General features: G+C 50.0%; 1 protein-coding gene across 6 annotated transcripts in view; it reads left to right on the plus strand.

Moving 5' to 3' along the window:
* Positions 1–26,689, plus strand: part of kek5 (leucine-rich repeat, immunoglobulin-like domain-containing kekkon 5 protein) — a 333,208-nt gene that overhangs the window by 119,644 nt on the left and 186,875 nt on the right. For all 6 annotated transcript variants that reach the window (XM_076371230.1, XM_076371229.1, XM_031982775.2 and 3 more), the window contains one exon: positions 920–975. The gene's annotated coding sequence lies outside the window, so the exon portion shown is untranslated. The remainder of the gene's footprint in view (positions 1–919; positions 976–26,689) is intronic.

The following is a 26,689-nucleotide window of genomic DNA, read 5'->3' on the forward strand; positions in this document are numbered from 1 at the left end:
TCGCATCGCGCCGTAATTCTCGTCGTCCTTCCCCCCGCTTCCCTTTCAAACTGTTCACGAGTATTCGAGTAATGCACTAGGTACAGCGTGTCTTTGGCGGCGAACGGTTTCCGTAAAAGAGATGCTTTCGGCGCCGGAAAGGAGCGAGGAGGAATTCTTGGCAGCGCGCAAGGGATTCCGCTGAATACACAGATAATATTTGTCGGGCCGTTCATCCGTTAACTAGGCGAGCGGATTAATTCAATGTAATCAATGAACAGCTGACTGTATGTACATCGTGTTTAATTCTGAATAGGGTCCACCGTCGCGGGAGTTAATTAAACATGCTCGGTCAATATTGAATCGTCGAGCAATCATTTTTACATTCATTTTAATCAGTTTCAGCCGTTACTTGTTTCTCGTTTTAGCGGGAACCGCCGCGGAGTCGTTTCTGTTCGCGTAAAAATTGGGATCCATGCAAACAATTTTAAATATTAATTCAATTGTCCGCCCGTGGAATAGTTCCACTTTCCACGTTTCAAAAATTGCCCACCGGTAGGTCGATATATCGACAGCGGGAGCCTCCGAGCCTCTTTGTTCGAGATAAAACCGATTCCCAGGCACCGAGTCCGTACTAAAAAGTACTGGACGCTCGATGACCCCGCGTCAAATTAGTTTCGATTCACGTCCCTTAGTTATTCCCGCGGGGAAACAATGAATGAGTCGGCTACGCGGATCGATGTATCGGGCGTCGAATAAAGAGAGCAAATTGTTCGAATTAACAATTACACGCGACGGAAAAAATCGCGCGCGATCGTAGCGTTCGCTGCCATGTAATTTCAGCGCGGAACGCGCGTGATATCGCCCCGACTGGCGGATCGTCGATTTTTATGGACGTTCAGGCGTGCCATCGCGATTCATCGATTGCTGTTTGTTCCAGGTCCCTGCGTGAGCACGAACGGATCGGCGCGTACTCGAGGAACGACGTGTTATGAGGTGAGTAACTGTGCCGAAAGTTTAGCCGAAACTCATCGCAACCCCCGCCCCCCTTCACAGTGCCCGCGTGAAGTATCGTTTTATCGATAGAATCGGCTGCAACATCGATTTCGGAGCAGGGCAATTAACCCGCCGTTATTAGTTACCTGTAACAGGATCGCAGTAGATCGATTATTACACTTCCTTACGCGCTCTTGGCACAATGTTATTGTACCGGCAATTCCGAAGGAGTGTGCTTGGTTGACACGCAATTTGCAGAAGTCGATTAACACTAATCGGATTTAAAATTCTGCGTTAATATTGTCCGATTAATCGATTTTTCTATTTTCATCTGTCATTTCGTTTCTGTTTACTAAGAAAAATTTGTCGTCTAGTTTCTTTGTCTCTGCGTTGTAGCCAGTTATTTAATTAGTTACGATAGTAAAAGTGTCGGTTAGTGTTAAGAGAGTCATCTGCAAAGAATCGTGTACGAGTGCCGACGAATAGAATGTAAAAGTGCCAGGAATAGTCGCCTAATGGAAATTGGATTCACAGGAAATTATACTTCCATACTTACAATCGCGCAGATAAAAGTTACGAGTACATAATAATTAAAGTAATCAACTCGCCACGGCAATTACTATTTTCATCCGACTTGTTCTATCTTATCAGTGTCCGAGCGTTAACGTTCCGAATCGTATCTCGGTGACTGGTCAGGCTTCTCGGCGATATTTATCGACATATATTGATAAGCTTATCGGAGCCAACAGCTCTATCGGTGAACCGTGTTTGAGCAACGACGACACGATTTATCGATATAAGATACAACTTCAGGAGCAGGTTCCTCGGCGGTGCTTTCGTTTCCCAGCCCCGCGGAATAAATATTCCATTCGTGCACTCGACGGGACTCACTGTCAATTCGGTAGCCTCTCGAACAATATTTATTTAGCCGGTATCGATTTCGTTGGCATGATATTGGTTTCCCGTGTCGTCGTTTCTATTTTTCCTCCGGCCGTCTCTCTCTCTCCCTCGCCGCCCCCTTTTCGCCGTCGATCGCGAGCTAAACCTACGCCGCTCGTTTCCGGGTCGTTTCCATCGCTATTCCTTGCAGGCCGCTTTAAACATCGTCTCCACTCCCGGGGCGAGCTAATTTATAAACATTCGCGAGCCGCGGATCGGATCGAAGCGGCGCGGACATATTCACCGGGCCGAAGTAATTTCCCCTTTGACGATAAAAGAAATTACATTCGAGTGATATTTAACGAGCAAAGTGCTCCGCGGAAACTTCGCAAAAATCCGACACGCGAACTTCGGGATCTCGAACTTTAAACGAACCAAGTATTCCTAAGCGTCCGCCGAAACGCGCGTGCACCGAGCCGTTTGTGTTCCCGCCTGTAACGCGTTATTAAAGACGACTCGTTAGCGATCGCTCGCGGCGATGCAGGAACCGAATCGATAGTCAAAGGGACCCTTCGAACAGGATCCGTCCGCGAGACTTCGGTTACAATTATCAAAAGTAATCGCACGGCTCGCCGTTTCGATTTTAATGTCGGCGCGCGGTAAATTCGCCGCTATGGTCGTCGAGGAGTAATAACAACCTGTACCCTTCCGACGTGCCGGCTTTAATTAACAATATTAACGCTTCCGGGCTGCGGAGTCCCGTTGTACTTTCAGCCGTGTTGCGCTCGTCGCGACCGTAACGTTTTTTGCCGGCGATGGCGCGGAAACACGGCTGGCTCCCCCGGTTTCATTTCCACCGGGACCGTGTGCCAGCTCTCGAAGCGCCAGGCGTTAACCTTGAATCCTGCAGTCGCGAGGCGTTGTAACGAACCGCGCGCGCCGCATCGCTCCCCGATATCCGCTGAAATATCGGCGAAAATAATTCAGCCGTGCACCGGGATCGGTGTCGGCCGGCTCCCCCGTCACGGCCGAACCGGGTCGCCCTAATAACATGAATAATAGGTGTCACAGAGGATGGTCACGCAATCCTAATGGCTTTATCGACACGGCGTATCGCCGGGAAACAATGTCGGCATTCGGGGTGATTATAATCTCATAACGAAATACTGTCGTTCATCTTCGCTAATCACGATCCCGTGTTACCGTGTTTGAGGAACTCGCGTGAGGCGAGGCTGGTTTCGACAAATTGTTGGCAAACCTCTTCAATCGCAGCTGTTACCCGCGCGTGATGCCTTCGGACGTGTTGGCCAAGCTTTTCCCTTAGGGAAATGTTATTTTCCTATGTCCTTTAACACGTTCACGCCGGCGTGTACCGGTGATGCCTGACATTTTCATGTTATACGGAAGGTGTGTGCAATCAAACATCTAGCTGGTTGAACTGAATTGGTAGATAGGAAATATTGTCGTGTATAATTGGAAATTAATTTACTTATTGATCATTTTGATTAGCGGTAGATCAGCGGTAGATTACTGGCGTCGACGTGTTAAGCATGAAGATAGAGGATTGATGTTATGCAGATCTTAATGGCCGATTGTTATTCTAAAGCATAGGTAATTGGTTCTAAAGTGTTGATTCTCTGTAATGCTAATCTCGGTTCGCCAGATATAGAGGATACATTCCTAACAATTAGTATCTCGAACGTTACGAGCTCGCGCTTCGGCTTTCCGCGGTCGTTTGAAAATTTTCTTTACGAGGTGGTTCTTAGTATCGCCATTGCGAAGTCGCATCCCCGATACCTCGGCGCGATGAAGCAATACATTTGCATAACGATCGCCGCTTTGGTAACGCAAACTGCATCGTAAATAGTCCATCCCGCGCTGGCCCAGGCAACGCAGTTACGTCCGCGATGCATCGCCTATGTTAATGCCGCAATCTGCGAAACATTCCAGGAAATTAATCGACATTCTTCCGCGCTATGAACGTCATTTGTAGGCTCGCCCCGGGTATTTTTGTTCGGCCGAGAGACAGACGGTAATGATTTTATTGGGTGCTTAGAGGCGTTCACATCCTTATCAATGTTTCCAAACGTGTTTCATACTTGTCACTGAATCCAGCGAAGGCAGCCGACAACTTCTCGGTTAACCGGCGCGCGATGGATATTCGAGGAATGCCCGTATAATTAAACACCTGGCGTAATTGACTTTTACAACCACTTTTCCGCGAAATTAAAAGTCTAATAAAACGTAATACGCCGCGGCGTAATTAAAGCAGCACGCGAACCGCTCGACCGAATCTTATCAACGTCGCGGCCTGCCGGAGCACGTTTCCCCCGATCGGGAAACCGGTAATCTCGTCGGAAAGTCGAAAGCGCAGGATCGTAGACACTCCGCGGATCAGCGTAATATCTTGAATGCCCGATGGATGATGAACGAGCGAGGACCCGGCGCGTCGGCCGAGCGATTATTTACAGCCAATCAGTGGGAGAAACCTATCTGGCGGACAGACGCATAAACGCTCGTAGATCGCGCCGATTGACACCGGGGATAATCGAACTGACGAAGCAGGATTGATAGAAGGACAGCGTGACGTTCAACGGGATGGACGGCGAGGTAACCATGCGAGTTCCCGTGATTTCCTTCGCCAAATGGAATGTCTCCTACGCTGTTCCACGAAATCTTACCTTTTAAACGCGTTTAGTTCGACGACGAGTGTGTCCCTCGGAGAGACTGTCCTTAATAATTCCAGTGAAAACAGATCAATGAAAAATCTGACATTTAAATTTTAAATAAGGCGAGCGAGAACTGTAAACACTTGGAAGTACCGTAAAGCAGTCCCCGAAAGGCACTTTTTGGCTAAAATCATGCCACAACTGCATTACCTTTCGTTTGTAACGACTTTATAGTTTCAGAATTGAGTCTTTGGGAGAATACTATTACAAAAAGGTATAAATCGTCCTACCGATCAAATGACCGGTCGTGGTAGGTAAGAGAGACTACAAATTTTTCTCAGAAAAGAAACGGTAAAAAAAGGAGTTAATATTGAAAAATGTTTTATACATATATTTTAGAAGTCGTGAAGTATAAAGGCGACTCAATTACCTTGTCCACAGGAAATTCTAATCGAAATTTTAAAAACAATTCGACTGGTCGCGGTAGGAATAGCGTTAAAAATCATTGAACGAGGACAACTGCGATCGAGAACCAGTGATTCATAAACACGATCGTTGCGCGTACACAAAGATCAGTATACTGAACCGAGCACAACAGGGCCGTGAAATGATCCCAGACAAGAGGACCGGGCGCGAGCAACATACAACCGGAAACTCGCAACCAGTCGAGGATAATTAAGCGTGTAACCAAATAGGAGCTCTCGAGTTCGTCGACGTGTACATGGTCCCGATCTACGAGTAGGAGGAACTTGCGCGGAAGGAGTTGAAACGCGGCCTGTGTGCGTTCTGATTCGGATGCCCTCCTCGCTCCCCCCGGGCTAGTCACTTAGCTCGGACTAATCCGGATGTAATTTTAAATGGAACAGTTTCCGCGAGTTTAATAAAGCGACACGCGCGCGCGCGCGCGCGCCCGCCGCGTCGACGGCGACAACTTCGAATTGCGTGGCCCTGCACTGCGATCCGGACTCCGGTGACCTGCCCGTCGCCATAATTCTCCCCGTTGTCCGCGTCTCTCCGCCCTTAAGGTTGATTCTCACTATACATCCTGGTAGCAACCCTCCAGTTGTCCGTCCATTCGCTGGCGAGCTTTTCATGGTGGCAACTGTGCTGTTCGGTAGGAATTCTCTCTAGAGGTCCTTTTAAAGGTACCTCAATAGAGGTAGCGATTTTACGACTTGAGCACTTGAATCGTTTCAGATGATGTACATTGATTTTTAACCCTAATCGTACCACGTGTTTTTAGAACGAATCGTACCACGATGTGACTCTCAGTCACTTAGGAGAACAAAAGGAATGATTAACCCTTTGAACTCGAGAGGTGACTCTCAGTCACCATATGATTCGATACACAACTATGAAGTTGAATATTTAATATTTCAAATTAAAGTTTGCATTGCTACGTGAAATATTTAAATAAAACACCTCTGTTGCTTAATTTATCCATGAATCGTTAAATTAGTTTCAAACAATATGACATATATCTCGTCAGAAAATGTTGAATATTTCCATTGAAAAACTTTCGAGTGCGAAGGGTTAAAGTGTTATTGGCTTCGTTTATGGGGCCCAAATGTTAAAAGTCCAAACTTTTGGAAATGCAATATGAAATAATCAAAAAATGTAAGTTAAAAGTACAAATGTGACTTGAAGTCGCATTGTGGGCCGATTAGAGTTAACTATCGCGGTAATCTTAGTCACTGACTCGAGCTACCGTTCATCCGACACGATAACTGCTGATAGAGACTGTTTAGACGAATATCCTCGAAAGCTATTATTTCCATGAGAGAATAAACTGAACGAAACTGGCAGCTCCTTCGTTTCGTTAATCCCGTGCGTTACTTTGACGAGTCCTCGTTCGTCATCGGAACTTTCGACTAAACACGAACGTCACGAGTGAGATATAGACAGCTAGAATTGCGGGCCGGATTTTGCCCGGCGGAATGATAGCGCGAGGGGTTAAGTTACCGAAGTTCACCTGGAAACTATTGAATCGACAACAAACGACCACCTGCCACCGACCGTGACACCAGTGTGGATCAGCCTTTACACCCCGGCGTGCCAGTTCCAGCGGTAACATGGAAGGTACGAGTATGGGATTTTCATGTAGCAAGAGAACGGTGAGACGTCTGTCGCCCTCGTCGACGACGCGGGACCATAGCGTCCGGGTCTCAGCGATGTTCGTTGTCGGTTTCGTTCCTCCCATGGTCGGACCCAGTGCCGTGGAATAAATGGTGGGTTTCGGACAGCTTTATTCCGCCGCGTCGTCTCCTCCCTCCCCCCGGCCCGCGCCCAGATTCATCTTGCGCAATAAGGACCTCGGCAGCGGTGGTCGGCAGCTAAGTAAAAATTGTAGGTCCTAAATAAAATTAGTGGCTGCCACGTAGGAATCGTTGGTCCTCCGAAAAGAGGTTTACGCATGAATTGTCGAGCGAAAGGGAACATTGTAGTGTACATAAAAATGTAGGGGTCCACGAAAAGAGGATTAACGGAAAAGATCCAGCGTGTCGAGACGACGGCGGAGGGGTGAGGATTGGTTACAAAAGTGATTATACCTTACGCATACCTGTCCCCGTCCCCTCTCTCGGCCCGGCGTCGCAAGGGGGGATTCCAGGGGAGGGCAGGTTTATAGCAGCGGGAAGATAAGAACGTTCCCAGTCGCGGAGATTTACATGCTCGGCGTGAAATGCAAGCGTGCCGGAATCCAGGGAAACCGGGCCGGAATGCTTGGCTTTTTTACCGACCGGAAACAAGGGTCCGCGAGCCACCGTCATTCCGATCTTCGCGCTGCGTACACCGGACGCGGGCCACTCCGCGCGAGATTTATCCTCGTTAACGGTCTAACGATCCCCGTTGCAGCCGTTCTTCGGCTGGGTTTTTGGCCGACCATCCCGGGAAACGTGATTCCTCGCGTGACTTACTTGCGCCGGGGGCCACGGGGGATTCGGCGAGATGTGTCTGTGTTTTGTGAGTGAAATGTCAGACTTAGAAATGTCGGAGGAACACGTCCGCAGACGTTCACCGAGGGTTCCGAGGCGTACGGATCGTGATCGCCATTTTTGCGAGGGTGAGCGATATCGATGTTCCTTTTTCTTATTCCATTTGAACGGAGGCTCTCCGTTCGAGCGAACCGAGGACGGTCGTCGGGTCGTTTGTAGGGTACGGTTGCAGGGGTTTCGATGGTTGAAATTTGTGGATTCGATAAAGAATGGGGGGGGACATACTTTTGGAAGCTCGCGTGACTCGTAATCTCGACGGAGCAGGGTTAACGCTTCCATCCTCGATAAAGGTGCAATTAAATGCTTGAAGGATTGGTACACTCTTGCCAAATATCTGGCGCGCTCCCCGCTATAAAGGAGTTACGACGGCCGCGTTATATTCCGTTCGAGCCTTTTACTTTTTATGCGAAACATTCCTGATGTTAAGGGCATAGATATATAATCCCGACGATGCTGTTCGCGTGCATTAAACCACACCGTCCTCCGTTTATTAGAGCGTTCGTAGTTATCGTCCAATTGCCATTAATTTGCCCGTAATGGAAGCATTATATTTCTTTCGGCGTAAATGTTGATATCATTACCCTAAAATAACTTTACCCGCTCGCGCGGCGCGGTATAATTGAAACGAAGTTACATGCAGTTAACAATTACGGAAACTCTCCTCCTGGGCCATCGCGTCGGCGAATCGAAATTAAATCCCGCTTTAATTAATCATACGCTGATCCCCGGCCGTGTCAACTTTTCGACCGTGCAATTAATTTGTAAACAACCGTCGTGCCGAGCCACCGATATACAGTTACCGAAGATTGTTCCGTTGTAATAATTAGTATCGAGTGATTAGCAGTTATACAATTAATTTGCATTTTAACGATGCGCCAGACGTTGTCGTCTCATTAAAAGGAAACATTTCGTTTAAAGGGAGGGAGCCGTGCGCAACAGTCAGAGGGCGACTTAAATTAGCGAAACAGTTTGATCAAGGAATTACAGTTCCCGAGATCGTTGGATCCGTTTAATCGACGCCGGGCCGCGTTCGTTCCGGGCACGGATTATTTATAACGAGAACGGTGGTATCGGTCGTCGCCGGCTGCTCTCGTTCGTGTCCGAAATTAGGAAAACAGTGGCGGCGTAATTTCCGGTCCTTGACCAAACACGGAACGCGCAGCGCCGACTCTTCGCGCGGTTTCAATTTCGTGCACGCCCCCATAAATGTCTTATACCTTGCGGCTTCATATCATTTGCATACGATTATCGTTACCTGGATTATTTTCGTACGTACGCTCTTGTAATCTTGGCGCCGCTTATTGCCCGCCTTTTTACGCGGAACGCTCCGCTGGTTTATCCTGTTTCGCAAATATTATTTAATTCACCCCCGGAAATACAAATTCCGCGAGATTTTAATTAAAACGATTCCCGTACTGATGCTTTTTATCATTGTATAATTTCTGTAGCTTCTTGCTTCTCCTCCTTCCTCCTCTTCCTCACTTTTCGCGGAGCGAAGTATACATTAATTTCTCTTATAAATACGCGTCCAGCTCATCAGAAATTTATGAAACGCTTCATAAATTACAGAACAGTTCGAGGATCCCGTGCAAAGATAAAGAAAACGCTCGCGTCTTTATAGTTCCGATTCCAAAGAACGCGGACACCTTTGCGAAGTGATATTTCAGGCCGGAGGCGAAATTCACGGGCGGTACATTAAAAAGACGGGCGCGCGGCGAGAATTAACAGTCCGCCGTGCGGTTTATACATCGGAGAGTTACGTTTCCGCGCGCGGATAACATTATTCACCGTATAACGTTTTCGTTTCCGAGCGGGAATATTACAAGCATAATGCGGTGCATCATTTGCTCGAATTCGGCCCGGCGTTTACCGGTCACGCGTACGCGCGCTACCCTCGTTTCCGGTTGGTTTTTCGCCGCCCGCCGCCGGACGGCTTTTAGCGTTAAAAACCGTGGCACGCTTATTACCGAACGCGAAACGCAATGAATTCGCCGGACGCGAACACGATCCGACACAACCTGCGGGACCGAAAACCGTCGACGTCGCCGGTTCGAGCGCGGATTTTACGGCAGCCGGGAGTGCAAAGTATCTGCTCGGCAGCCACTGATTTAATTTCACCTAACTCTTTCCCGGAATCGACGCGTCAGTTGCAGCTGCGCGCCATTTACGCTTAAAAGTAACGAATTATCCGCCTCCGCTGTGCTCCCCGTTCAATCACCCCTATCCTACGAATTAATTAATCCTTACGAACGATCGCGTCTTACATAGTGTTGCGCGCAGACTCTTTTTAACGAATTTTTTATAGATTCCTGTGAAAGTAATAATTTCGAGGGAAGTAGTCTGATGTCGTTTCAATGAAATATCTTCCATTGTTTTCTAGCATATCTCGCATAAAAGTCTATTTAATATTCTTCTCCCAGGTATTTGCTCATAAATATATTTCTGTTTGTTACGTATCAATGACACTTACACCGTAATGGTTGTTTTCAAAAAAGTGGGTCATCTCTCTCCAACCCACGTAGAGTTCTTCGGCCCTCCAATCCATAACAGTAATAATAATACTCCAAACATCGCGGTGTTTACCAAATAATACAGAGCCGATGCAGTTTTATCGATAGCTCGCGTGATATTTATTCGCCACTTGCCCCCAATGAAGGGTACCAGTGTATTCAGTTTGAAGAGCACCGCAACCGGTCGGAGGCTCGTTGAAAAGTCCGCGTAACAGTTGCGGAGTTCCGTCGTTACTCCAGTTCCGATAGTCGCTGCGGTCCGGCGGCTGTTCCCCGGACACGTAGCCGGCGTCTCTCCGGGGTCCCCGGAATATTAACGTCCACGGGAGGAACAGTTGTCTGGTGGATATCGAGTGACCTTCATTAAGGATAACCCGTAATCTTGCTCGCGGTGCACGTAGAGGGCCCGGTCAATTCCGTTCCGCGATGATATTTGCAAGGTGGCCACACGAGGTGGCAATTACCACGTGCTGTGCGGTCCGATCGTGGCACGGCTGCGCCTCCAAGTTAACCGACTCCGGGACGAAATACTTGAGAAGTTGGCTGCCGCCGCGCTGGTCGGATTGCCAGCCAGCCAGCCTTCTCGCTGTGTAGCCGCCGTACGAAGCTGTATTACAGAACCGCTCTCTCCGGCTAATGTCTGGGAAATTCTCGAAATACCTAGCAGCTGCCACGGTCAAACGTCAAAGCGAGTTTCCTCTCGTCCACCCTTCGTTTCCCTGCGCGCGCGCGCCCGCCTCCGCGTGTTTCCGGAGCCAGCCCATTCCACCGCCGGTACAGCCGGGCATTAATGTTTCGCCGGTATTAAAATTTTCATCATTTTTCTTGAGCGTGGATACTTTATAATTCCGTCCACCCTCTTGTACTCCTACGTCCACCGCCTATCCGGAAGTCACTGTTAAACGGGGCGTGGACGGTGGTTCTCTTTTCTTCTTGAATTATACTCGAGATGTAATTAAGTTTCTCGGGCCGCCGAGGTTACTAGGAATTTTTGGGAACCGCGCTGGCGGAGTACAATGGCGCTGGAGCGGCTAGGTTTCGTTCTATTCCGGTCTTACTTTTAGAACGAGACACGAGGTGCATTGTTGCTCGTAATCGTTCACACCTCTGGCTACACACAGATTTCCTTTGTCGGTTAAGCTCGAGTGTAATTAACTGTTGACACGATCACACGTTCAATCAGAGTTGGCCGGTGACGTCAAAGTGGATCAAAGGTTTCGTTCAGCTTCTAAGAAGATATTGGATGCGCATAGATCTGTGAACGCGCAGGGCGGAGTAAATAACCAGTTGTCCGTCTAGCGGACTCCGTCTATGCTGACCGGATCTGGACCGACTGGTCCGGGTAGACGGTATCGGGTATCATGGGTGATTTGACCATCCCGACGGACATTTAAGGGCATTGACGGTTCACGCTGTGTACAAGCTCAGAAAAGAGGCCAGGTGGATGCGCCTGAATGGGGCCTGGATGAAGTTCGATTGAATAGTAGGCTACTGAAGGTCCAGGTGAATGGGACAACTCCATAGAAATGGCGACCGGTCAGAGGAACTATTCCTGGATGCCGGTGATCCTAAGGTTTACGAAACAAAACTGAATGTCGCAGACTCGATATATTTCAATCGGAATATTCCACGGAAGACAGTGAACGAGATGTATCATCGAATATTTTCAATGCGGTTCATTGCAATGAAATCATTTTCGATATTTCCAGTTCAACGGTAATCGAGGTTTTCAAATGATCTGTTACCTAATCGGTATATCACTGGTATATACAGTACAATTTTCGTGAACGTCTTTATCTAAAATGATTTCATTGCAAGATACTTTCAGTTCAACGGTAATCGAGGTTTTCAAATGATCTGTTACCTAATCGGTATATCACTGGTATATACAGTACAAACAATTTTCGTGAACGTCTTCATCTAAAATGATTTCATTGCAAGACGAAGACGTTCACGAAAATTGTTTGTACTGTATATACCAGTAAGACATCGATTAATCGAGAGAGACAATCCGATTCTAGGCGTTAATCAACAACGTAAACTACACAGTAATTATTTAATCGCACAAAGAATAATCGATACACGGGTCGGCCTCCACGCGTAGCAGTTCAGTTGGCAGCGCAACGGCATAATCAAACCTTGTTAGCACTGCCGCCGAGTACTTGAACAGTGTCGTCACTGTTGCACCCGATGCACCATTAGGTTCGTCAACCTAATTCACGGCAGTTTACACTCGCCGGCGGCGTTCGTGCAGTCTGCTTCTTTGAGCGTCTGCTCCGGGATAAAAAAAAAAAAGCACGGGATTCCGCCTTTGACAGCAAAGAAACTGCGCGCAGGGGCTTAATTAATATCGCTGTATCCGTCTTTCATCTTCAGTCTGACAAACATCAAAACATCATCGTCGTTACGCGAAGGGTAGAGTCGCGTAATAAGTCGGCATCTTGATAGTCAATGTGGAGATGGCAAAGAATACTTGACGACAGGTTAATGAGAATAATGCACCGCGCGCGTCGTCTGCGGCGAGCACTTATTAAAACTTCGAAATAATACTCGATCCCCTAATGGACATATCCGTTACAAGCGACTTGGAACATCAATTGAAGCCTGTTCATTAAAATCCGCGTAACAGTTTCGCCGGAGTGAACATTTCCTCGCGGTAAATATTTATTCTCCCGATCCCAACAAATACTTTAACGAGCTTAACGTTTCCGAACCCACAAGCCCGAGAGAGAAATATCCTTTCCCAGTAGCCGCAGATTCTGTTTCCCAACACCGCGCGATTAAAGCCCGCGCAAAGCACTGTTAGTCGGACGAATTCCTTTCAGTTCTTACCTTGCCCCATTTATCAAGGCCTCATTCAGAGATCTCAAACGCTCTCCCGGGCTCCCGGGGCGAGGGAGAGCGCGGGTTTCGGCGATAGTCTGGTCGGTTCTGGTCGAATCGAGCCGGCAGCGGCGTCCACAGTTGGTCGGCGCCGCTTTAAATCGTTCAATCCGCAACGGCGAGCGGGGTTCCCCGTCGGCGTTTTCCGGGCCAGAACATCCTCCCGGCTACTCGATTTCCTCCGTTCGCTGCTCCGCGCGCGCGATCGTGTTCGGCTCGTCGCGTTTCTTTGACGTCCTTTGCGCGCCGGCCTTCCTCGCGGGGCCAATCCAAACGAGGCGTGATTAAAGGTTATCCAATTTAAGGGGACTGCACGAGGCGAGCGACGGTGCCGTTAACAAAACGCCCGTTTACGTCCGTCCGACCTCCGCGCGGAACAATCCGAGTCGGAATCAAGCTCCCGTCCGAACACCGATGCGTCGGATACCGTCAATCCGGATGCCTCTCGGAACAATATCCCAGAGCGTGGAAGCACGAACTTCCAGTCAAACTAACGTACAATTTTCTCGAGGAATGTCGAGTTTCAAATATTCCCCGGGATATCCAAGCCCGAGACGCGCCGCTCTCCAACCGAGTGTTCCCGCGGCCCGTCGACTCCCCTCCTTCTCTACCCTTTGATTATTCGAGAAGAAAATCCGGGCGCAGTCTGTCTGCGGATACTTTATACGCGCTGTTCATTGTTCCACGGACGTCTGTTTACCTTATTGTTAGAGCCTCCCGTGATGTTTAACTTTCGCCGGGGAAGAGGCACGATGAAGTTTTCCTCGGAGACGGGGCTGCGCTCTCGCGGGCCAACAACGTCCGAAACCGACCGAACGAAATCCTCGCACAATGCCGCCGGTAGTTTCGACCTAATACGATGGTACTTTACGACGCGCGAGTACTTTCCCCCCGTCGTTCTTCCCGGGGACCCGGCTTCAGCGGCGTCACAGGGACTTTCGTATTGTGCCGGCGACGCGGATACCTCTAATATCCGCCGCGGCTGGATAACGGATCCGCCGCATTATCCGGGCAACGCGCGTGCAGCCACGCCTGTCTGCAACTGGATTACGGATGTACACCCGTCCCGCGCCGCATTGATATTGTAATGCGCGGATATGTTCGAACGTCTGAGGTGTCTTCCGCCGCGTCTTACGCGGGGGCGGCGTCCCCGCGTGATGGAACCATTGTCTCAGGCGGACGGGGCGAGGTAAGCTCGTTCCTCGGCGAGCGAACCGAGCGCCGCGATATTTCGCGTTCTACGCTGTTTTCAAGGCGCGCTGCACTCGAGAATTTACAATAACCGTTGTCAGCACTGTCGGTGCGTTGAACGCGGAACGTTCCCTTTCCGCATCGGAGCTCGCCGAATATTTTCCGTTGGAAGAAGAAGTTACCGTTCCGAGACGCTAAATTCACTTTCCAACGGGAGAAACGTACCGGGCCGAGGTCCGTGGGACGAAAGTTATGGGCCCTAACTCCCGGCGCCGTTCTAAGAAATTCATTTCGCCGTTCGATTATTCAAGAGCACGATGTCTGATCGCGCAATCACGTGACATTATTCCCAGCGGCGAGGAGTGACGAGGACTCGGTTAAGAAGGTCCGGACCACTCCGTCCGGGGGAAATACAACGTTTCGACGGACCGTGAAGAATAGGATCCCATCGTGGCGAAGGGACTGGACCGGTCCGACTGGACGGGTCCCGATACTCGGCCAGATATCTCTATTTATTGCGAGCCACCCGGTCTCCGCGCGTCCTCCGACCGAAATGTGTGGTTTTCGCGTTCTTCCATGGGCAACCTCGCCACGATATCCAGCGCGATAGAATATATCCGGTTCCTCGAGAGCTCCGAGCAATCTTCCATCCCTGACACTTCGTTCCTCTCGGTGGTTGTCTGTATAACGTTGCTGTCACTGCTGTCTCTCCGATCGATTCACCCATGGATCTCCGCGTTTGCTCGCTCGAGTCAACTAAATACGTTCGACTACTTCTTAAACCACACAAGTTCCTAACGAAGAGAAGCTCCGCAGCCGTGCCTTCCGAAAGTTTTCAATTAGAAGTATTCAACGTTCTCCGATGAGCAGACGAGATTCCTGAAAAGTACCTAATGAGGAAATATTAGCGTTACACGAAACTCGATGTTGTACAGACTTCATAATCTCGCCGCATCTTTGGATAACTCAAACGTACAGCCCTACGAACAGTCAAAGTGTATCTGCATTCGAGTTTAAAGAAATTGATCAAAGACTGCCAAGCGCGAGTTCCATTGTCGCCGCGTCCGAGGGAACAGTTCCTCCCGGTGAATCATTGCGCAGAGCAGACCATCAGGTAGCCGTCACAGCGGAGGGTCCGGGAAAAGTAAAGAGCGCGGCGGCGGCGACCGCATTTCGTACGTCTGACGGTAGACAAATATTTTCTGTCACGTGGAAGAAGCAATTCCGCGTGGGTTTCGCGTTGCTCACCCGTGAAGCCCCACGGCGCACGGCGCGGCGCGGCACACGGGAGCGTTGTCGGAATCGCTTTCCGCGTCTGCTCGCGGGGAATCCATTTCGACAGTAATAAACCCCCCGGATTGCGGGCCACGACGAAACGTCTGTCGCCGCTAACGATCATTCCGCGTACATTATTCCCCACTTCGTTCTTTATTCTCGGCCGTGCGCGCCGGGTCCCCGCCGCGCCGGCTACCTTTACGAGCCATCCCCCGTTTTTTATCCTTTCCATTCGCCCGGTGTCTGCAATTTCCCCGAGTGATTTAGCAGCCTGGCCCACTCGACGTCGCCGCGACGTAGACGGTCACGCGGCAGTAACGACTCGCCGGAACATTTCTTTCCGATAACCTGCTACCCGGTATCGTTCCCGGTAACGTACGGCCGCGATTCGAGAAATCGACGGCCGCGCGCGCGCCTTCCATTGTTCCACCTCCGCCGCCGTTGCCGGCCGAACCGACCGATAGTTACATCGGCGATCGTATCTTTTATCGTTCTAAACGATATACAACGCCGCCGGATATATCGCCGGGACGCCGGGGCTCGGTCAGCGGGGACGATAATTCGCGCGCGGCCGGTGCACGACTGCTCCGCGAAAGCGTCGATTTTCTCCGAGAAGCTCACGGCGCCCGTAACGCGGCGGGAAGTAATGAAGTCCGCGCGAGCACGGCGCGAATCAATTGTTTCGATCGTTAGTGGCATGTTTATTAGAGTTCGATGGACGGGGGAAAGGTTTTCGGGAATTACGCTCGGGATTAAACCGAGAACGACGTTCCGTCGGACGATCCGTTTCTCGAGAGAAAGGAATCGATTGACCCGGGAGCCGGGTATGCTACTTGTTTGTTTTACCCGGCAGTGAAACAGTTTTACGTGAGTCGAATCTATTTCTCGATGCGACGCGTCGAGCGATGCCCATTGATCGCGCTCGCGCGCCTGGGAACCGGTACGAGCGACTGTGAAAAAAGTTGAAAATTATTCCGGAGCACGGTTCTTGAGAGGCAGGGAACCTCGGCGAAGATCGAGCGAACTTTGTTCCGAGCGCCGTAAATTCGGCGCTTATGAATTCGCGATACGCATTCCGACGTGAGAGCAGGAAAGGGCGGTCAGAAGAGGCGAGCGGGAGGATGGGTCGAGAGATAAAAAGAGGAGTGGCGGCGAGATGGAGCGAGACGTGGAAGGACAAGGGCGAACGAGAAGGGAGGGGAGGGGCAGGGTCGACAGCAGCGCAAGCTCGTAAGCTCTAATCGTTTGGGCCAGGGTATTACTACGCGATTCTCGAGTATGCGCTTCCTGCGAAAGCAGCGTAATCCCGATTTCATACTGTTGCATGTTTAACCCGCGTGCAGTGTTTAACGATGCTATCGATCGGGATAACACGGTCTGTTAACGAAGAACGCCCGTGTCGCGAGGGTAAAATGCAAACGATGCATGTTTGAATAGGGCCGAAGGTTCGACGCTCGATTATCAACGGTGTCACAGTTTTCGACACTCGACACTATAAATAACCAGGCGTTATTTAACCCCTATCCGCGCTAACTAACCCCCCTCCCCTCCCCCAGGTCGCGGGACTTTTGTTGACGGCCGCGATACGATCGAAAAGCCTGGCGAATTCTCACGAGAAAAATCAGTCGGGCGCGGAATGAAACGTTGCCGAATAAATAGATGCGGGACGTTTGCCAAACACACGCGACGGGACGCCATTAACGCGGCTGATCGTTAATCGTTGCTCCTACTCCTGTTTATGAGTGTTGACCGCCGCGCGATATTAGCCGATCGTTTCGACAATTTGATGGAAATCGGCGAGTCCGCGGCAATTACGGCAACGCCGTCGTCGGTTCGTGTAAGTGGAAAGGCCGGTTAATAGTCAGACGCGACGATGGAATTAAAACCGAGCTCGCTCCCGTACGTGAACTCTTGCTTTGTTCTCGATACGACGTCGTAATTACATCGCGGAATTACAGTTTGTAATCTAAATTAGGGGAGTTATACGACGCTGTCAAAACGGGCACGCTAAAGAAACCCGCAACGCGGCTAGCCCGCGCTGGAAGTGGGTCACGTTGAGCTACGAAATTTCTTTGCCGCGCTAAAAAATGAAAATATCATCTCGCTATTTACTCAGCTCTATCCGTGGTTCCCTCTCAAGCACGCAGTATTTATTAAAGGAACTAGAAGCTTTCTAGAGAGGGCCGAACAGCGGGGCGGAGCGAACGGAACGCCGCGCGCTGCGTCGGGTCAAAAGCGCGAAATTAATGGGAAGATGGACAGACCGAACGTAATCGGGTCGGCCGGTTAATTCACGCGACCCGCTCGATCCGTGCCTTTTGAGTCCCGATAGAAACGGGTTTCGGCGTGGATAATCGGCCCGCTAATCTGGCGGTAAGCCAGACGCGATATTCCAGTTGCACACACGCCTCGCCGCGCGGCATCAAGCCGGACTAATCGAGACTTCGCTCGGTTAAGACCGAAAGTCCCGTCGCGCTAATCGGTCTATAATTTTATAACAGACGTTATCCCGACCCGCCGCACCGGGAACGCCGATCGCATTTTTCCCCGCCGCGATTTATGAATCCGCGGGATACTTAATCGAATCTATACCTCATTTTTCGGACCTCGAATCGTTCGGAATAAGTCCCGCGGATAAATTTCTAGAGGGCTCGATCGACGTGTTCGATGTACCAACGATTTTCTTCGATATTCCATCGAAGTGTACGGTATCATGCCCCGCGAGAATGATAATTTCGTTATCAGCCGCGATGAATCTTCAGAGCAACTCTCGAAACCCTTGATTCTAGGGTAGCGCTCCGAGGTTAGCCCGGAATAAGGAATTCGATCGATCTCGAGCGCAGAGGGTGCAAGATATACAAATGACTTGAAATGTTCTTGGAGATCCGCCAACTGTGTTCGATGCCACGAGGATTGCGCCAGTCGTCGACGTTTCATTTAAGTGCTGCGTCCCCCCTCGCGGCTCTCCGGGCGGGAGCAGTTTCGTATTCTTGTTCCGTGCAGCTTTTTCCTCGTTTTCGCGCAAGGCCCATCGTTCTCCTTTTACGCCCGGCAATTTACATCGACGCCCCGGCGTTCGTTGTTCGCTATTACTATCGGCGCGGAACGAGGTTAATCCCGCCTGTAAACGAACAAATAAATAAATAAATTCGCTCGCGATCAATGGAAGGAGAACGACCGCTCCCCCGTCCGGCTCGTTTCCCTAGCAGCCGCCGCCGCCGCCGCCGCTGCCCCCGGCGAATCTGCACGGGCGTCCTGTAAAATTAACGAGCGAAACAACGTGATCCGTTTCCAGGCTACAAATTTTTCCTAGATGTAGGATTTTTCTTGCGAGCCGGAACTTTCCTCGGATGAATTGAATTTACGATGGTATTAGACCGGGTGTAACGCACGTTAAAAGGGAACAACGGCCGCGCCGCGCGGGGGTGGCCGTCTCAGACGCAGACCGGCTACCTACCGACCGGACGGAAATAAATTTAATTTATCCATTTAATCCGCCCCCGATCTCCCTATAAAAGGAACTTTATATCGAATAAAGTGCGGGGGCCGGCTCTGATATTTTCGAGGGATAACGTCCCGGGGCGTGTACAATGCTCTCGGAACAGAATTCCCGTGACATCGATTTTACAATCGACCATTTTCGACCCGTCCGCCTTACCGCCCTCCGTTCCGCCCTACGGCCATCGACTGACGGATTATCCGGCCAATTCGACGGAATTCTAACTTCATTTTCGTGGGACGGCCCCGGCCCAAGGAAATTCGATTTCCCCGTCGAATTCCTTAATTCTGCCTCGCCCGGTGGCCCCACTCGCGGGGCGAATCGCGCGCTTTCGTCGCGGCTTGGATTTCGCTCGACCGATCGCACGGTATTTTCGAGAGACCGGGGCCCACTCGTTCCGCGACGACGAGGAGAACGCCGTACAAGTCGCTCGCGGCTGTTCCCAGTTTCCAACTGAGTCGCCCGTACTTTCCCATCGAGTTCCTCGATTCAAAGTAAGTCGGCTCAGGCAGAGGGCGGCGGGGAGGGGGCAGCGCGAAAATTGTCGTAGTTGCACACGCCGCGCCGAAGTTTTTATTCCTAAAACGCGCCCGCGCGCGCGCGCGCGCGGCCCGCGTCACTCCGCCCCGGCAATCTTAACTTTACTCCGGGGTATCCGCGACTATCGGACCAAGTTCGACTCGACCCTCTTCCCCGGGGATTGTTAAACACGTCGCATTAAGGAACTCGTTCGCGTGTCCGACAACTTTTTCAGATCCTCCGTGCTCTTATTCTTCCCTCCCTCCCCCGCGACTCGACTGGCGATCGCGCTGGAAAACGAGACACTGCGAATTAACGGGGCATCGTTTGCGTTTCGTGCTTCGTTAACCCTTTGCGCTCGGAACGCGACTCTCGATTGCCGTTTGCTCCGACACGGTGAAAGTGTAGGGCTTAATGTTTGGAATTGTACTTCGTATGATGCGTCGATATGTGGGATATTCGATTTTAACCCCTTCACCTGCAATATCGTGTCAGACTCGTGGCGAAAGTTTTAACCTGAATTTGACAAATCTGAGTGTTATCTGATGTTCTTAAACATAAATTAGATACTATTCTTCTGTTATTGTTAACCTTAGGAGCAAACGTATGCATAGAATAAGCGTAACAATTTTTCCTTTTCTAATAAATTATTAAGAATAAGGTGGTTGTATCGATCATAGCTGAGAAATGAATCATGGGGGAAGGTTACATATTTCTAGAGGAAAACTGTCAAAGGGTTGACGAGTGTAGAAATAAGTGTTGTTTCGCAAGATTTTTAATAATTTTTTAGATAATCGTATTGCGTCGTTGCGATGATCAGTCATGGATCTCGAGATCTGATGTGAATGTTAGAAAGGAAATATTGTAGAAGACACTCGGAATTTGAATTTTATTTTGTAGAGGACTTCCTATAGCACACAGCATTCTCTAGGAAGATATATTTCGCGACGGCAACTATTAAGTGGCAAGGTGTCGTCGTGTGTTGCGCAACCCTTTAAAGATCAATCAACCGTGGCTCGAAACGCAGAGCCGAGGATCCGTTGATGATATACTGCACGTGATTTTGATTATCCGAAGGATCGTCGTTAGCAATTTCCGCCGCTGGCTTCCACGACAGCGTCGAATTACTACGAAGTACGGATGCCAGCGGGAGCACGAGAGACGCCGTCCGAATATGCCCGAAACATCTCGAAACTCGATACACGGCGGAACGCTGAACCGGAAATTCGTGTATCTGGTTGTAACAGAATTCGGCGTATCGCGCCGCAGTCACTCTTGATTTCGGGAATCATCGGGAGGTCGCGAAAAACAGAGCGATCTTCTTCGATCTGTCGGAGGCTGCGCGCGATTTCACAATAGTTAGAGCGACGCTACCGTCTCGCGCGTGTTCAAGATGAAAAAGAAAGCAGCGACGTGCCACGCGAAAAGACCGCTCGACTCGAGGTTCGCTGAGCGCATGGAACATCAGAAAATGCATCGGTGGCTCGCGTAACGATGCTCCCGCGTAACAATGCTTCGTACGTCGATGCATCTGCCTTCATCTTTTGTTTCGCTTAACGATGTTGTTGCGTGCTGCGGAGATCTTGTGACGCAGGTGGAACATCAATCGCGAACAAATCGGAGCGTTCGCTGCGAGTTGACTCCTAACTTCTCAACGGTTCGGCTTCCTGGTAACCGATTAATGAAAGAACCTTTCACAGAATTTTCCAGTAGATTCGCATATTAGAGTACGATATGCAGTCTACCTCCTCTGTGATTTTATTCATGAGGAAACAATCAATTCTCCGCGTCGAACGGTAGAAACCCAGCTTGCGAAGGATTGATAAAAGATGCACTGTAGGCAATATTTTAGAATATATTCATCGGCAATGTTATTGAGAACGAATCATTGCATTAGCTGGATAAAATTCGATAGTTGCAGCTGATATCTCTCTCGTGATATTCATATTTTACCTGAAACTGTGGTTATGAATGAGAATCGTCGAATTGGTACAAAGAGTCGAACAAAGATCCATCGCGAATTTCGAGTTCCGAAACATAGAGAATGTTCGGTTCCCTCTCGCAGTGCCATTATCGCGTCTCCGACGGATATACGTCTCCCCCGGCCATGTATTTCCGTCAAATTGGTTTCCTTTCCCTAAATTGTTTTCCGCCGGGTCGACGTCGTCGCTCGGCCGCGCCGCGTCGCGTTTCCCTTCGGCACTGGAAGAAATCGATGGGAGCTCTTTCGACGGAACGCGTTACCCGCGTTGCCTTATTCAAGATGTCGGAGATACGTTAAGTTTTCACCGCACAGGGACGAATGACGACGCCGCATTAACGTGCCGCCCCACCCGCCGGCAACCGTTCGTCCTGCGAGGATCGTGAAACTTTCACGAAGATCGGTCCCGGCTACGTACTCGCCCCTGTATTTTACGTTTCCTTTTACGACGCCTTACGGCGGAGTAATCGCATCCGAGAATTGGAATACATTGTTAACGGAAACTCGTTTAAGCTCTCGTGTCTATTAACGTGCATCAGCGGCCGCGAGATTGCGGAACACTCCCCGGCTACGTGGCCGGCCCGGCGCAGCGCGAGAATCGAAACTTTCCGGGAGATACGAAAAGCTGGCCCCCGTAACTCGATTCCCCCACGCCAGTAATATAATCATCGTTCCCGTTAATTCCGAGATCGAGGAGTGGAGAATGGCTAATTGCCGAAGAGCTGCCAATTTTAGAAGCCTTTGTTCCACCGACGAAAGGTTTCCGAAGGAAGTCCGACCGGGTGATATAATAATCACCGGCATTGTTGCTCGTTCCCCGGCAGCTCGGCCGGGGGAACTTCGTGCAGCTTCTTGTGATATATAAGCTGCGATAATTGGAACTTATTCCTAAATGGAAGGGAGTTTCCCTGTTTTAATGCGTTCGCGGCCGTGCGGCAGCCAGCCACCGGGGAAGTTTGATTAAATCTGATTCTTCGGTTTCACGATGAAACGTGAAGTTTACATATTATCGAGAAGTTGCAGCGGATGTTCAGCAGCCGGGATTCTGAAATTTTAATCGGTACACGTACAGTCGGCGAACTGGATATCAGAAAGTCAGTCGGCTGATGCGCCAAAGCAGATAACTGGTTCCATCGATCCGCCGCTCTCCGCAATCCCGAGTGTTCCACACGACCGCCGCGGCCCTATTGGAAGGTAGCGCGCGGTGAAACGGATACCGAGACTCGCAAAGACAAGTCTATTATCAGCGAAGCAGACCGGAAATATCTTGAAGCGGCAAGCCGAGAAAATCCACGGTTACGTATGGCGGGCCGTCCCTTATCTGGCGTTCCTGTAACGCGTAACGCTGCGGTTGCAGTGGAGGCATCTTCGGATGAAGTGTGGTTCTAACCAACTCGATATATCGGGACAGTCCTATATAATAATCCCGATTAAGTGAATCATTAGTTTGAAGTTTAAACTTCAAACATTTGAAAATTTGAGATCTGAAATCTAACGATTTGAGATTTGAAATCTGAAGATCTTCATCTCAGGACTCTACGTATGAATGTTGTGATTTCCCGATTAAATGGAACAGCGAAGATCCTACCGAATGTACATTATCGAGATTCCGAGAATGTATTCATAGCGATATTCAACCGCGATTTCGACCGAACGTAAGAAGAATACGAAATTAGAGTCTGCTAGGCACAGCGCAAAAAGCGCAACTGTTGCGTTTTCCGCGGCTCCAGTTCGAATTTAAGGAGTCACCGGTAATAATTCACTCCGCTGCGCTCCCTCCGCGTTTGCCTAACCAGCGATTGTGCCATTACCGAGTAAGAAGCGTAGTGCGGCGAAAGGAAGGAAGGGAGGAAGAAGAAACGGAAACGGAAAACGACGGGACGGGAGCTCGTTGACGAAAGCTCGGCTCACGGTTTTCTCCTGTGGGCGGCTCCCGAAGCCGGAAATACAAAACAGGAACGTCAAAACGTGATTCGGGAGCGCCGGGGCTCTCGGCCGAGTCGGAAGCGTCGACTGAGACATCGCCGCGGAACAATGAATAACAAATGGAAATTGAATCGCGGTTACTAAGCCGCACGCGTATCGGATTATCTTGTTCGGGCTTATGAATTATTAATGAAGACGTCGTAACATTTCGCGAGAAATGTATGAAGAAAATTGTTTTATCGACCTCTCGCGGATTCCGGGGGAACGAGACACGCCTTGGGATCTATGACGGATCGTCGACGCCGGGAACGCCCGGGGGATCGTGAATCAGTGCCTCCCGGTTGTTCCTTGGGAATTACAGTGCAGTTAATTGCCAGGGAGTTGTAATTCCGCGGTTTTGCTTTGCTCTAGCTGCGGGCTAGGGTAACTAAATCTTCTTAGATGGAAAATTATTCCCGGTGGATAATTTTTTAAAAAGTCCCCGCCTTGATAACTTCTCGTTTAAGAGTGGACTCGACGTTACAATACGGATCCTCTGTTCACAGTCCGCGAGTAAAACTAATTTAAAGAAGGACTGTTCTATTAATGGATCTTCCCGACGGCCTGTACAGTGTCCGACGTCGGGCAGGGGCAGAGAGCACTCGAAGGTTAATTGAGAATCATATCAGCGGAAGGATTCATATAAATTTCGCTTCATTTCTGAAGAGGTTTCTTCCGATTGCGGATACGGACCGGCGTGCATCGATCGGGCAATTAACGCGATTAAATACGCAACCCGCGCCTAGCCAATTGTTCGTTTTAACTCCGCGGAAGCGGAGTCCTCCTAAAAAGTACATTGTGCGCCGTGCACTTAAGTCCCGGACCATTGTGCTCGCAACAACAGAAGTTACTAGTCTACTAAACGCTTTCGTCACGTGGCCCACCGGCTGGCCATTCCCACGACCACAGCGACAATTGTAATTAATGATGCTAAATTAGATCCGAGAGTTCAACTTCTTTCGAAAGCCTCTTAATGGCCCGACAGACGGTATTATCGTCGCGCGGTTAAGCCCATTACGCCCGCGTCAAATCGCCGCCCGTCTCGACACCGTCGTTTCCGTTCGAATTGTCCAATTAACTTGAGCGATAGATAATGGACCGGTGCTTTATCGCGTGCCCGTACAACTGGGTCATTGTTGCTCGTCGCGACCGAGCGTCATACGTCTACAAACACATTTCAATCGTTTGTTTCCACTTGCCGGCTCTACTGAATCTATAATACTTCATCAGCTATTACCGTTTCGTTGTCAGTATTCCTTCATAATAAAAGAGTTGCATTCTAATCTAAAAGTTAGGTCATTCCACTCGAATCTTCAAGCTTTGAGGAACATCTCCATATTTTCGGACTGAATAAGTTCTCCGAAGCCATCGATGGAACTTGACCGCAGCAATTTCAAACACATTTCAATCATTTGTTTCCACTTGCCAGCTCTACTGGATCTACTTCATCAGCTATTAACATTTCGTTGCGGTCAGTATTCCTTCATAATAAAGAAAGTTGCATTATAATCTAAAAGTTAGGTCATTCCACTCGAATCTTCAAGCTTTGAGGGACATCTCCATATTTTCGGACTGAATAAGTTCTCCGAAGCCATCGATGGAACTTGACCGCAGCTATATGGTCGGTAGAATGCATGGAACTCGTTTGCAACCGGCCTTGAGCAGCAGTTCATTTGCGTCAGACTATAGCTACCCTTGCCATTGACCTCGCGAACCCGTCTCCCTCGTTTCTCCGCCGTTCCATCGTTCGTTCCTTCTTTAAAGCCGCCACGGAGCATTTCGCGACGTCGCAGTCTGTGTCCGCCTCGCAGGGTCAATATTGGCTTCTGGACTTTGAATCATGGAGGCTTTGCGAGGAAGTCCAGGGACCGTTTCATTGATCAATACGAGCGAACAATAACTGTATATGCCAACAATTGGGAAACTCGACGCGCCGTCCCTGGTATCCGCGATTTCTATCCATTACAAACGAGACTCTCCATCATGCGCGAAATATCGTCTCCGTGCTGCGAACTTCAACTTGAATCGCTTCTCGGACGACCCTCCGAGAAGACAGCGGCGTCTCCCCGAGAATTCGAAAATCCCGAATTCAACGCCGAAGCATCGACCCGTCAAGCTCGAAGTGGTTTCGCCGTCAACGAGCGCCGAGGAAAGTTATCAACTCCGGCGAAGTTGGCCGAGAGCGCACGCGTGCGCGTGCATACGGAGGTCGGAACGGCGGCCGACGAGTCGCGGAATCCGCGGCGACACGCTCCACTGAAAGCGTTCACCGAACTAGGAGGGCCGCGCCGCGACCCGCTGAAATTTTCAATTCACTTTAACGCTCCGGGCTCGCGTAAATACGCGATGGAGCAGAATGCCAAATAGAGCCCGGGGCCGATGCACGCGTGCGTGCATACAAATTCCGCTCCGTCGCTTCGTAATTACTGGCCAAGCAAAGGCGAGACGGTCGCCGTTCGCGTGTTCCACACGGTTTTCGAGTGCCGAGCCCCGACACGCCACCGGCCCCCCCCCTGCTCCGACATTACGGACTCCGAAACGAGATTCCGCGTTTCCCCTTTAACCCCTTCGGTTTACCGGTGCACATGATACGCCGGAAATATCGGCGGATGCAGTCCAATTTCGGCAGTCCCAAAGTTTCCCGAATTTCCAGTCTTTAATGGGAAAGAACGGGCCATTGTCGTTGATATTGCAGCTCCGGGCTGCTGATTGAACCTCTTAATTACTGAAGTTTCTCGTTAAACGTTATTCGTTTACACTTGTAATCGAGTATTAATCATAGCTTTTCTTTATATAGAGAAACTACAGGGCAGTGCCGAATTTAAAGAAATTGATAAGGTTCAATGTTGCTCTTGTACCAACTGCGAACAGTGTTTCATACGCGTTATTTCTCCAGTTTTCACATTTATTCGAGAATGTTGCCACATTTTGACAACTGGACCATCGTGCTACAGCATCGCACTCTCTTCCCGCGTGACTTCCGGCAACTTAGCTGCAGGCTCGCTTAAATTATGTAAGAAATAAACAGCTCCGCTGGTCCGAGGCTCTGTCTCTCGCTCTCGGTAGCTCCGTCACACCCTCCGGTATCCGTTAGCAAGCGTTCGCCAGACCTCCAGCGTGATTAAACTGTGCTCCCGGTGTTTTGGCAGATTTTCAAGTGTCTACGTAGCACGCTTGCCAGTCGTAAGCGGAATACGACGCGCGCCAGCGCACCGGGTTGTCCGAAAGAATTCACAGCCAGCCCGCCACCCGTCCGTGAACTCTGAATGAATTTGATTCCGTTAAGATGTTTGCGGAGCCGGCGAACCTTGCCAGGAGGTGTGCAGTTTAATCGCGAGGGAACTCACGGC

Source organism: Nomia melanderi, chromosome 10, assembly GCF_051020985.1.
Source record: "Nomia melanderi isolate GNS246 chromosome 10, iyNomMela1, whole genome shotgun sequence".
Taxonomy (NCBI): Eukaryota; Metazoa; Arthropoda; class Insecta; order Hymenoptera; family Halictidae; genus Nomia; species Nomia melanderi.